Here is a 13,620-nt window from a genome sequence, read left to right as displayed (position 1 = left end):
CTGAATTTAAGGGCACATTGGTATTCAGATGGTTTGTTGACCTTATGTAAAAGCTATATTTTAGTTGACCCACCACTTTTAGCTCTGCCTACCCCTAAAAAAACACCACTTAATGCCCCATTCACACTAACATAGATATTTGTTGACCTTTGATATTTGTTGGAGGTCATCGGGTCACTATACTGTTGATCACTAGTTTCTACTTCTTGATGCACTAACATTATTGGCAGGCTATGTAACTAAAAAAAAATCCATCTATCTATCTATCTATCTATCTATCTATCTATCTATCTATCTATCTATCTATCTATCTATCTATCTATCTATCTATCTATCTATCTATCTATCCATCTATCCATCTATCCATCTATCCATCTATCCATCTATCTGTCTGTCTGTCTGTCTGTCTGTCTGTCTGTCTGTTTGTCCAAATGAGATGTTTGCTGGTAAAAATAAGCTTTCATTCTATTTTACATAATCTGTTTTCTTCCTGCTCAAAATTCATTCTGGAGGCTAAAGTGTTGGTATAAAAATTACAGTAGTGCATAATTCATCATGTCACGAACAAGATGAACAATTATCAATGCATGAATCAAACTCAAAACTGACAATTTCTAACATAGTTTTCATGCATAATTATATTGCACCATGTGAGCGCTCACAAATCATATAGAGCAATGAAATCACTCTCTATTGATGGATCACATGAACTCCATTGTTTTCATTCATACTGGTAGCTGCTGCATCAAGTTGCTGTTAATTTGCCTAAAGTTAAACTTTTATCACCTTTGTGCCATTGCTGAACACGCCCACAACTGGCACTGTCATTCGCATTGCCAGAAATCACAAACTCTCATAGAAAATGAATGACTTCGTCTCTGCAAATCACTGTCAGCATGAAGGCCTCTTTACTGACGGCAGATGCTGTGCTACAATAATAAATAATAAACTCTCTGCAGAATACATATACTCTGTAATGTTTTATTAGACTTCTACAGAACACATAGTGAGTTGTCATGACTGCCAAACCTCTGATCTTCACCTGAAAGCTTTGAATAAAACAGAGCAGATATAATGGTTGAAAAATCAGCGAGTTTGCTTTTCAAGCCGACTGACTTTATGGAAGGAAGCTTCACATTCTACAGATAACAATTCCTACAATCCCATCAAATACCCTATCATCTGAAGCCTTGAAAGTATAGAGATCATATAATGTTAGAAAAATCACTGACATTGGCTGTTTCTCTGCGAGGGCTTGTTGCCTTCGCTGTGTCAAGAGTGCTGAATGGTTTTATTCCACATACAGTTCACTAACAGAAATGCAAAAACACTATAAACCTATGAACAATTTTATTTTAAATTTGAAAACCTTGTGAGCTGCACACTGACTACATAGGAAGCGCCCTTCTAAGACATCATTCTAACTAAAATGAAACCTCATAAATGACTAATTTAGGCAGCAACAGTGAACACAACACACAACTCAAAACACAATTGATTTAAATTCACACGGCATGAAAGGAATGACTTTAATTAGCATAAATATGCATATCATAAAGGACATTTGTGTTAAAAAGTCAGGTTTAAAACTATTTATACTTTTCAGTATTGAAAGAAGTAAAAATTCCTTATAATCAACTTTGTTTCTTTGTTCATTTCAGTGCATTCTGGGATTACTTTCTCCGTGAAGGATACATACGATGTTGCCTTTCAATTTGGGCAAAAGATGGTGTCTTAGGAGCCAGCATAATTAAGTTTAAGTTTAATAAATTACACTTGGGAACAGTCTTCATGTCGAGAGTGTGCCTAAGATGCTTTAAAATGCTGCCTATACAGAAGCAACTCACTAGGTTTTGGAACAGAGCTGATGCCTTGGCTACCTCAGTGGAGGACTAATTTTCACAGTAGCTCAAATTGCTGAAGCAATGCTTGAAAATGTAAATTAAATAAATAGTAATGATGCTGATAAACCTTTAGCTTTGTTAAATGCAAAGACAAGGATTAATGTGCGTGGCGGCATTCATCGAAAGGAACATTTGTCAGAACAATGTAAAATTGCACATTCTCTCTTAGAGAACAAGCTAAAATAATTATTTTTCATTAGAGTGCTTCAACCAATGCTGCTTTGAAAAGAAACTGCGCTGGCATTATGCTTCTACTGTTAGTTAGCATTGTTAGCAATCAAATATTGGTGTTGTCTGTGTCTCTCCTTTCCTTAGTGGCTCATGCCTTATCATAATGACTGCATGTGATGCACTTTCCTCATTCTAGACACACAATGCCATTTCCTATTTCTAATAATTTTTTTCAGTCTTAAAAAAATAAAGGTTCCGAAAGGGGGGTTTTGCAGAAAGTCCACAGAACTATCATGGTTGGGTTCCCAAAATATCCTTTTGGTAGGGACCAGTGTTGGGGCAAGTTACTTTTAAAAGTAATGCATTACAATATTGCGTTATTTCCTAAAAAAGGAACTAATTACATTACTTAGCTACTTTTTATGGAAAGTAATGCGTTACGTTCCTTTTGCATTACGTTTGCATTACTTTTTAAATCTAATTATAGCAAAAAGTGTAATGACTAAACCTCAGGCTGAAGGAAAAGTAAATTCACGTCTGTAAAGTAGAACGCAGGAGAAGAAGGTTCAACACTCTTCAGCAAAAAACAAAACAAAACAATGAAGCACAATTGTTAGTTTATCTTAAGTCATTTTTGCTTATTAGTATGGTTGAACTGGAACATCAAATGCCATCAGCAAAGACATTGGTTAATAAAATGGGATTAGATACATTTGTGTTTTTTAACATATGTAATTATTGCAGGTTTGTGTCAAATTCATTTTAATTAATTTTGATGAATACTAAATCTGTTTTTTGCGAGTGGGATGAATTAATGCACATTCACATTTAGTATAGGACTACAGTAACAGCATGTTCACACAGTGCACTGTCAGTCAATAAATGGGAAAAAAGTAACTTAAAGTAATGTAAATTAAAAAGTAATGTGTTACTTTACTAGTTACTTGAAAAAAGTAATATTATTACGTAACTCGCATTACTTGTAATGTGTTACCCCCAACATTGGTAGGGACATAAAAAAAAGAAAAGAAAAACCTTTTAAAATGTTTTCATTATCATTAAGAGCCACTTGTTAGAACACAAAAAAAAATATGGAAGCCTGTTCCTGCTACTGTATTTAAAAAAAAAGGTAATTGCGAGATAAAAACATGTGAGATAAAAGTCAGAATTGTAAGATATAAACTCGCAATTCTGAGAAATGAAGTTAGAATTATGAGATATAAACTCGGAATTGCGAGCTATAAAGCTATAAAGACTTGACTGATTATGAGATATAAACTCGGAATTGCGAGCTATAAAGTCATAATTGCGAGATACAACCTCACAATTCTGAGAAAATATCAGTCACCCCCCCCCCCCCCCCCCCCAGAATTGGACTTTATAACTCGCAAGAACAATTCAGAATTGCGAGATACAAACATGCAATTCTGAGAAAAAAGGTCAGAATTGTCAGTTTATATCTCACAATTCTGACTTTGTAACTCTCAATAGTGTGTTTACTGTATATCTCACATTTCTGAAAAGAAAAAAAAAGCCGGAATGGAGAGTTTGTATCATGTAATTCTGAGAAAAAAGAATTGTGAGATACAAAAAGTCGTAATTACCTTTTTTGTTTTTTTTATTCAGTGGCAGAAATAGACTTCCATAAAAAATAAATAAATAAATAATAATGGTAACTGTAATAACTGTAATTGTAATTGTAACTTATTTTTCTCCTGGCACAAGCTATTTTGGGTTTGGTGAGACCATTGTGCTAGCCCAAGCTGGTCAAAATTATAGACAATTCCTTCTACTTTTCCCACATTAACTGAAGATTGAATCAGCTTCAGGGTTTGGATTGAATATGATCATACTGTATATGTAATACATTTTTATGTAACAGTTTGGAAGTCTCCATATTCTCCAATGATAAGTGTGCCATTTTAACTCGCCAATTTCGCCAGAAGCCAGTATTTGTCCTCACTTAAACTGAGCATTGTCCAATATGAGTCCTGGCACCACGAACAGGTGGCCTCGACTCTACGTTGTTGAGATCTAACCAGCACTTTCCTGTGATCTATCCCAGCGAGACAAAGAAATTCCAAAAGCAAACACTAAAACCGTATGTGGCCATCGAATGGGCTTGAAGACTCCATAATGCCTCAGTCTCTCTAATGAGAGGTCTCTTAACGTGATCCCCCGCAGGTCTCTTTCAGCTCAAACTGACCAGCCACTGCACAAACAGGTCTAAATGAAGTCCTTCATCAAAGGTCTGTCACACCTCAATGCTCTGAGGTGGAATATGCCCCCACAGATTGTGACAGAGGTTGATGGCAGGAAGGCCTTTTATCGTATTATAGGGTTCAGTATGGTATAATAACCCCCATATATCACAGAGTAATTATAACTGACTATGTCTATTGTATATCAGTGAGCTCCAATCTGTAATGAGAACGATTAGAAATTTCACAGTAACAATGGTGTACTGCAGACAAATGATTATGTGTCTATTCTTGTAGCGAAAATACCAGAAGAGAAATTGATGGAACAACATGCATTATTGTCATCTTTGTCTTTGTTTCGGTCACAACGGGATCTTGAAAACAGAAGAGCACATTTGCATCCAAAGTGTTGCTCATTGCAACTAAAGTGTTTTATAGTTGATATATCCAAACAATAGGATTGAATGTTGGAAACTTACCAAGACCATGCAAGGACAAATCAGATAATGTATTTTTATTGTGTTGTCATGCTTTCAGATGTATTCTTGACAACTACATACAGTAAGGTTTTGTGGGTAGTTACCAAGGCATTGCTACATGGTTGCAAAGTGTTCTTTATGGCTGTTAAGATGTTACCAGACAATTCGATGCATTGGTCATGATGTCTGTACCACAAATTGTGCTAAAATTTAATGCCTATGAGCATTAGTATTTAAAATGTCACTATGTGAAAAGATACAGTGTTGATATTACACCAAAGTTTAATAGAGTTCTCCGGTGATGACATATGTTTGTAAGCCAACCGGAAGTTTGCAACGCCCTAGTTCCTTCAACAAAAACCCAATTTGGATTTTTTTCCATTGGCTTTTGGATTTTTGCAGAAATTAAGGTCTGTGACCAACAAGAGTTTATAATTCTTACATGATTTGTTCATCATAATTACAAATTAACACAACTTTCATGAATTTTGATGCCTAAATACAATCGGCAGAAGTAAAAAGCTGGACTTAGGCTATAGACGAACTACTGTTGCATGACGTTAATGTCACCACCTTCCAACAACTCTTAAAAAAAAACCCCTGAAAGTTTGAGTTAGAATAGTCTGCAAGAGCATGGTTATAAAGGATGTGAAAGCAGACTAGTGAGATGAGTTTTTCTGTTTGGTGTTATTTGGTGATAATGTTTAATATCCTCGAAACCTCTGTAGTCCCATTTAGCCACTTGTTAGCAACGGCCTTTTTTAAGGCAAGTAAAAGCTTTAAAAATGCACAAGGGGATATTGCATGTGTAATTAACATATCTTGAGTTAATTAAGTGATTTCAAAAACCCTTTCAAAAAACGCACTGACTTTGGGACGATGGAATCAGAACTCATTTTCACAATATCATTGGGAGAAATAAAATATAAAATGTGCAATCGAAGAAACAAGAACAAGGTTAAACAGGGAGTTGTAAGGGGGAAAAGACACTCAATATCCTGAAAAAAGTGAAATGTGTGCACACAATAGACTTCAATAAGAGAAGTACATTAGTTGTTCTAATGAGGCAGAGAAATGTCACGCTATTGTCTGTCGATCTTGCTTAAGTATGACAAAACATGCAATTTAATCAGGCATAAAACAAAAACACAATGTAAGAAAATTAAAGCTACTCATATCCATAGAGATGTAATAAATAAGTATAGAGACAGTGACATAAACATTTATAATGTGCATAATTAACTCTGCATTTATAAGACTGACCAGAGGTCCTTTAACTCTAATTTGAGTAAGTTTCCTTTTTTTTTCTTTACTTATCTCTCATTTTACAGGTCAAATGATAACTTCAGAATGTAAACAACTTATCTAAAACTTGTTTCCATCTGAGGTAAGAAAATGCAATTTGATTGCAGCTCCTTCTACATCGTTGTGGTATTTGATTTATGTAATATAATTGCTTTCTGCTGGTCAGTCTCCATTGACATCTATTAGATAGCTGCTCATGTGATTCTGTCAGTTCGTATTGTATTTGTTTCCGTGTTGTTGATAATTGTGTTTGGCCTTTACGTCTCAGAGCAGCAAAACTAAAAACGGTGTGTAATTGATTTTCTTCCTGTTTGAGAGACATCAGCATCTTATTTGCTTTGAGATGCTATTTCCACATCGATGGGGCTATTAGCTATCCAATCTGACATCTCTGATAGATTTGAGAAAGAAGGAGGGGTGTGTGTGTGTGTGTGTGTGTAAACCTGACTGACAGCTCAAAGAGTCTGGTGTTTTGGCTCAGATATGGTGTTATCAACTGATGTCAACCCCCTTATCACAAATAGCCCCTACATCTTCACCACCCTTCTTCTTCCCTCACACACATACCGCATACACATTTGATTCAAAGCCATCAAACATCTGCATCTGGTCACTTTTTTATGCTTTTTACTTTTTTTTTTTTAAGTTTGTAAAACGAACATTAGCTGTTTTAGATCAAATTTAAACACCTCTTAATTTATGTTATGGGTCATTCCTGTTATACAGTGACTTTTCTGTCTCTATGATTTACTTACTCATATTTTCTCTAAAATAGTCACATATTTATAAGAAATTGCTTAAATGATACAAATTAGGTCTACTTTATCACTTAAAAAGAGATAATAGACATATATTATTATATACATATATTAAATAAATATTATTTAGTTTTTTACACACTTTTTTATTGATACATGCGTTCAGTTTTATCATGTCCTCAGTGCAAAGTAATCAACTTCCACTAGAAATATAAACCATGAAATTATTAAAAACCTCAAAATATTTTTAAATTATCTCATGGACTAGGCTAAACTTCATCTAATCATACATATAAATCATGTAAATATATATATATATATATATATATATATATTTTTTTTTTTTTTTTATTTTTTTTTTTACAATTGTCTTCACTTACCGTGTCCCTAAAGTCATCTTCCACCCTGTTAGTATGTACTCCCTCGCTTTCCAAAATAGACTACAATTCCACTGAGATCCTGCAGGAAGTGATATTGTTTATTTTTTTCCGCTGGAATTCAACTGTACAAATGGAGGTAAGTGTCAACTCTCACTCCTACCTTTATTTTAAAGTTTTTGAAATGTTCTCCTGCTTGTCACACTCTTAAAGTTCCACCCTGTTAGGCTATATTATGTTTGTCTGATAAAAAACCCCCAAAAAACATATCTGACATAGTTATAAAAGTTATGTTCATCTGTAGAAGGTTAAAGACCTAAATGTTGATCACTCAAAAAACTACAGCTAATTTAGCACACAATTTTCCACCCTGTTAGGTCTATAAACCTATGGGTGGAAATTCTAATATAATAAATAGCATTTATTGTATGCTGCAAATTAATCTACCTCCATAAAACTTTTGAATGGTAATGTATGTCAATACAATTGTATATATGAACACTACCGCTCAAAAGTTTTAGGTCAGCAAAAATTTTAATGTTTTTAAAAGAAGTATCTTCTGCTCATAAAGGCTTAATTTATTTGATCAAAAATACAGCAAAAACAGTAATACTGCGACATATTTTACAGTTTAAAATAGCTGTTTTCTATACATTTTAAAGTGCAATTTATTTCTGGGTTGGCAAACCTGAATTTTCAGCATCACTACTACAGTCTTCTGTGTTACATGATCCTTCAGAAATCATTCTAATATACTGATTTGTTGATATCAATGTTGAAAACAGTTGTGTACAATTTAGTTTTTCAGGATTATTCGATGAATAGAAAGTTCAAAAGAAAAGCATTTATCTGAAATAGAAAGCTTTTGCAACATTATAAATGTCTACTGTCACTTTTGATCACTTTAATGCATCCTTGCTGAATAAAAGTATTAAGTTCTTAATACTTTTAGACAGAAATTTGACATTTTTACTGACCCCAAAACTTTTAAATGGTAGGGGCAGTGTTACAAAAGCTTTCTATTTCAGATAAATGCTGGTCTTTTGAACTTTATATTCATCAAATAATCCTGATAAATATGTACAAAACTGTTTTCAACATTAATAATAATAATAATAATAATAATACATTTTTCTTGAGCAGCAAATCAGCATATTAGAATGATTTCTGAAGGATCATGTGACACTGAAGACTGGAGTAATGATGCTGAAAATTCAGATTTGTCAACAGAAATAAATTGCATTTTAAAATGTATTCAAATAGAAAATAGTTATTTTAAATTGTAATTTTTTTTTTTCACAATATTACTGCTTTTGCTGTATTTTTGATCAAATAAACGAAGCCTTGTAACTGTAAAAGCCGCATCATTTCTGGTTTTCTGTAGCTCAAGACAGATTGTCAACATACTCTTAACAGGTAAATTATTTATTTCTTAAAATCTTTTATTAGATAAAAAATTATGTAACTATGAATGCCTATAATTAATGATTGATTGTGATAAGGAACCACAGAGCTATTTTTTTGTGTCCCTCCCCCAAAGGAAATCTGGATTTCATTTTTTGTATTGTTTTGAAACAATATTATGTAGGTGCAGTTCCACACATTACATATGGCAAACCATGCAGGACAATGACAGAAAGCTCATTTGCTGTTAGAATCTGTTAACACTGATGTTCCACCCTGTTATGCTCCATTCCACCCTGTTAGACAAGTAATTTTAAATAAAAATTTGAAAGAAACATTAAATGTTTGGCATACCTTTGTCTTATTTTGTGAGGTGAGGAGCATTACCAGCATATATATGTTTTTGAGCAAAATGTTTATATTATTTACCATCCTGTTGGCAAAAATGGGCACAAAAAAGTACCTGTTCTTAATAATCAAGACATATTCTATTCATTAATAATTGTTTTGTTTTTGTTTCAAGAATAAAAAATACCATTATGGCATAATGGACATATACTATCTTATTATTGCTCATTATTGTTTAACATTTGCATTATTAAAATGTTGTGATAACTATGTATATGTCCCAAACAGGGTGGAATACATTCACAGCGAGTGTCTGAATCCCATAATTATTATTTTTTACCAGTATGTGTTCCATATAGTTAAACATGTCACTATTTTGGTAGAATGCTAAAAACATGAAAAACATGTAACTTTTTCCCCCAGAAATTATGAAGTCAAAATGTTACCGGATACCAGGAATAACCCTTATATGAAGTTGTGGTGTATATACACACTTAAAAGTGCTGGGTTATTTCTGTAAACACATTGTTGGGTTATTTGTGCTGGGTGATAATTCTGGGTTGTTTGAGGTACTGTAAACACACAGTTGGGTTGTTCATGCTGGGTCAAATGGACTGCAAGGGGTTCTTTCACCACTGAACACCTGTGTTGGGTTATTTTGACCCAACCGGTTTGTTTATTTTTCCTATTCATCGAATTTTCTGGATTCTTCACTCGTCTCGTAGTCAGACGGTGAAGCAACTCGCAGCAAGCAGGATTCTAAGATAAATTAATATGATGATATGATTATTTACCTCTATTTTTAATAAGCTGTGGTAAGAGTACACTGATTTCACAGTTAATGTGATATTTGATCTGTGGCTGTGCGGGTTAATGTTAGCTTTAGGCTATTCTGTGAATGAAGTAGCCGCCTACATTATTTTGTTGACAAAAAAGGGCTCTTTATCGTTATATAAAAGTTATATATATATATATATATATATATATATATATATATACACAATATATAAAACTTTGCATGTGCGTCATGGAAAAGGTATGAACTATCGTGAGGTCAGAAATACAGGGGTAAGTTCAATTAACTTACTGTCTGTGTAATGTTTCTGTATGGCTTTGTAATGTTTTGTCATAATTAGATCAAATAAATGTCTGCTACGTGCCGAATCCAACAATAACTTATTTTCGCGCTCTTTTTTCCTCAGGTAACGTTAGCTGTATTAGCTACCCTTAATGTTAAACCACGATATTACAGGTATGTCATATTATTCTTAAATGGTATATAATATTATTCTTAAATATTGTTACTTAAATGTAATGTTGTCTACAGTATGTAAGTTAGACTTAATCTCTCATGGTGTTTGAGGTCTTTTTTAGGGAATGCTTGTGTTGCTTTAATCAGGACACAAGAGGTTTATCCAGGTTAACAGTAAGTTAGTCTCAGCCTCAGATGTCACGCCCATGGAACGTTGGCTAAACGTTTGATGCATATGACACACTTTTCTGGAAACACTTCAGGAATGTCGAAGTCCTAATCTGACTGGTTGAGTCTGACTGGTGTCTTTTCACGGGCATAGTTATCCATGATCATTTGCATTCAGCCGCAAACATGGTGCCAGCGGTCGCGGGAATGGCGCATTTAAATAACTGGGATGGTGCCCCCCTGGGAGTTGGTGCCCTACATAAACTGCATACTCTGCGTATAGGGAGCGGCGGTACTGATATAGTGTATTGACGATAGTCAGAGATATCGATGAGAGCTGATGTCTTTGTTGATAGTCAAGGTGATATTACAGGAGCTACCCCACATCTTTAAAATTTGAGCACATTGTATTCTGTGAGTGTACACAACAGCAGCACCTCTGCCAGAATGTCACTAACATCTAAATATTCCTAATAAATTACATTATATTTGTCTTAGGAATCATTAATGTAGGGTGACTAAGTCACACTTCAGCCATGCCATTGTCACTTGGTCTGTCTGTGTCATTTGTTTCTGATCCAATCTATTTAAATCCAATCCAATCAGATCCAAGCTATTTAAAGGAATGAAGACATTTTCACAGGAAAAGTGTTTCAATGTGTCATTTTGATTGTGAGATCAGTTTCACAGCACTGTATTATTCTTATGGTTTAGATGCTAAATGGGAGAGTGCTTTCAAAGTCCTGCCCACTCTGCTTCCCCAATCAATATACAAGAACGGAGGAAAGGTCTTCAGACCCACAACCACAAAATCCTGGAAGTCATTCATTTGATGTACAACCTGTAAGTTTTTTTGTTATTATTTAATTTAATTATTTTTTATTTTTCTACTTTTTCTACTCTATACACAGTACTGTGCAAAAGATTTAGGCCACTAGTATTTTCAACAGTTAAAAATGGTTTTAAGTCATCTTTTTGTTGTAGTGTGTTAGTAGGAAATATCAGTTTACATTTCCAAACATTCATTTTGCCATTAATTGTAATAATCCAGTGAATGTCAGACAACAGCCAGTGCTCCACACAGAGATCTGATCTGATCATGAATGGCATGAAGAAACTGAGACAGACTAAATCCAAAAGAACTCTGGCAACGTCTCCAAGATGCTTCAAGAAACCTACCTGCAAAGCTACAGTACTGTTAAAAGTTTTAGACACTTGTGAAAAAATGCTGTAAAATGAGGATGCTGTCAAAAATAATGTCATAAATAGATTTTCTTTATCAATTAACTTCTATTAACTAAATTAAATCAACATTTGGTGTGAGCATCCTTTAAATTTAAAGCAGCTTTAGCCCTAGGTGCACTTGAGCAGAGTTTCTCAGGAGCTTTGCAGGGAGGTTTCTTGAAGCATCTTGGAGACGTTGCCACAGTTCTTCTGGATTTAGTCTGTCTCAGTTTGTTCTGTTTCTTCATGTCATTCCAGACAGACTGGATGATGATCAGATCAGATCTCTGTGTGGAGGACTGGCTGTTGTCAGACAAAAATCTAACTGGATTATTACAATTAATGGCAAAATGAATGTTTGGAAATGTAAACTGACATTTCCTACAGACACATTGCAGCAAAAGATCGAAATAACTGACTTAAAACCATTTTTTAAATTTAGCTGGCTAAAATACTAGTGGGCTAAAACTTTTGCACAGTACTGTAATACACACACACACACACACACACACATATATATATATATATATATATATATATATATATATATATTGGGGGCTTTAAATACCCCATAATTTATGCCATGTTGGTTGGATGAAATTTAGGTAGACAACCAAGAAGTGCCAGTAAGCAGAAAGAAACCTAAATCAGTAACACAATAAATATTTTGTTTGAGCAACCTTTACCAGACCCAGTTCACAGGAAAACCCTGATGGTGTGGCTGATTTCCATAAAATACACTTAAACGTTATTTAAGTCAACTTAAATGTTACAACTTGTAAAAATGTAAGTTATGTTGCAAGACTAAGTGCCGTGTAATTAACAGGTGGTGACGAGACAATGACATCCCACACCTTCGCCATTGTTTCGGGCCATGCCATTGAAACAGACTTGTTGCTTGAGGCTGTTTATCTTTTTGAAGTCCGTTTTTACACTAACATCTTCCTTCCTGGGAGTTTCTCCAGCATGCGGTATATCATATTGATGGACAAGAGTCTTCATGTGTGAAGTATTTGAGGGCAACAGTTTTTTTCTGGCCACTTTTAATGTTTAAATTTTTCATCACATGTATTGTCTGTTGTAGGTCTCTTTGTTTGGCTTAGTTTTAATGGTACAATGTTTGGACTGATTCTCATGTGGCAATAATCCATTTCTTAGTGTTATGATGCTGCAATGTTGACAAAGAATAGGAATCTACAGTACCTAGTTTACAAAGCTTTGTGTTTTAAAGAATCTGATCTATAAAGACCATTGTTTTATTTGTGTCTGTTGGGGTTGGATGTAATGTGTAACAGTAGCACCCATTCAAAAATTGTTTTAAAAAGAAATGTGAAAACTCATTAAATTGATATTTACAGTTGCATTATTTTGTGTTGTGTAATTATATTACAGAAAAAATATAATTGTACAGTCCTTTGTGATTGTTATTTATTATTATTGGTAATATTGGTAAATATAAAGGTAGCAAGGCAATGAGACAACAAATAACCCAATGTTTAGGTAATGTTTAACCCAGCAACACAGTTAACCTGACCCACTGGTTGGGCCAAATAAACAACCCAGCATTCTGGGTCAAATGGTTAAACTCAGCACTTGGGTCAAAACAACCCAGCGCGTGTTCTGTCCCATAGTTACCCAGCGGCTGGGTTAAGGGTGGGTTATTTTTTAACCCAGCATTTTTAGAGTGTAATATTATGTTTATAGACTCTATTAAAATATTATTATTGCATGCTTCTAAACTAAGAGAGGGGAGGGGGAAAGCATATACTTGTGTGTGTGTGTGTGTGTGTGTGTGTGTATACAGGTGTATATATATGTATACATATACACGTAGAGAGAGACCAGTGATTATTTCTCAGTTGTTGTGGTATTTGTTTTTCTAAAACCAACCATTTGTCCCCAATAAAGTTTTTTCATAAGTTAGAGTTCTTGGTTACCATGGAAACACAATTGTCAGTGGACAGGCTGCTTGAAATGAAATATGAGATATGTAATGTGTGAAGAAAGCAAAGGGAAATCAAGGAAGATT

This window comes from Barbus barbus (genome assembly GCF_936440315.1).
Source record: "Barbus barbus genome assembly, chromosome: 47".
Classification (NCBI taxonomy): domain Eukaryota; kingdom Metazoa; phylum Chordata; class Actinopteri; order Cypriniformes; family Cyprinidae; genus Barbus; species Barbus barbus.
The sequence above is the reverse complement of the archived record's forward strand: the minus strand, read 5'-3'. Positions refer to the sequence as shown.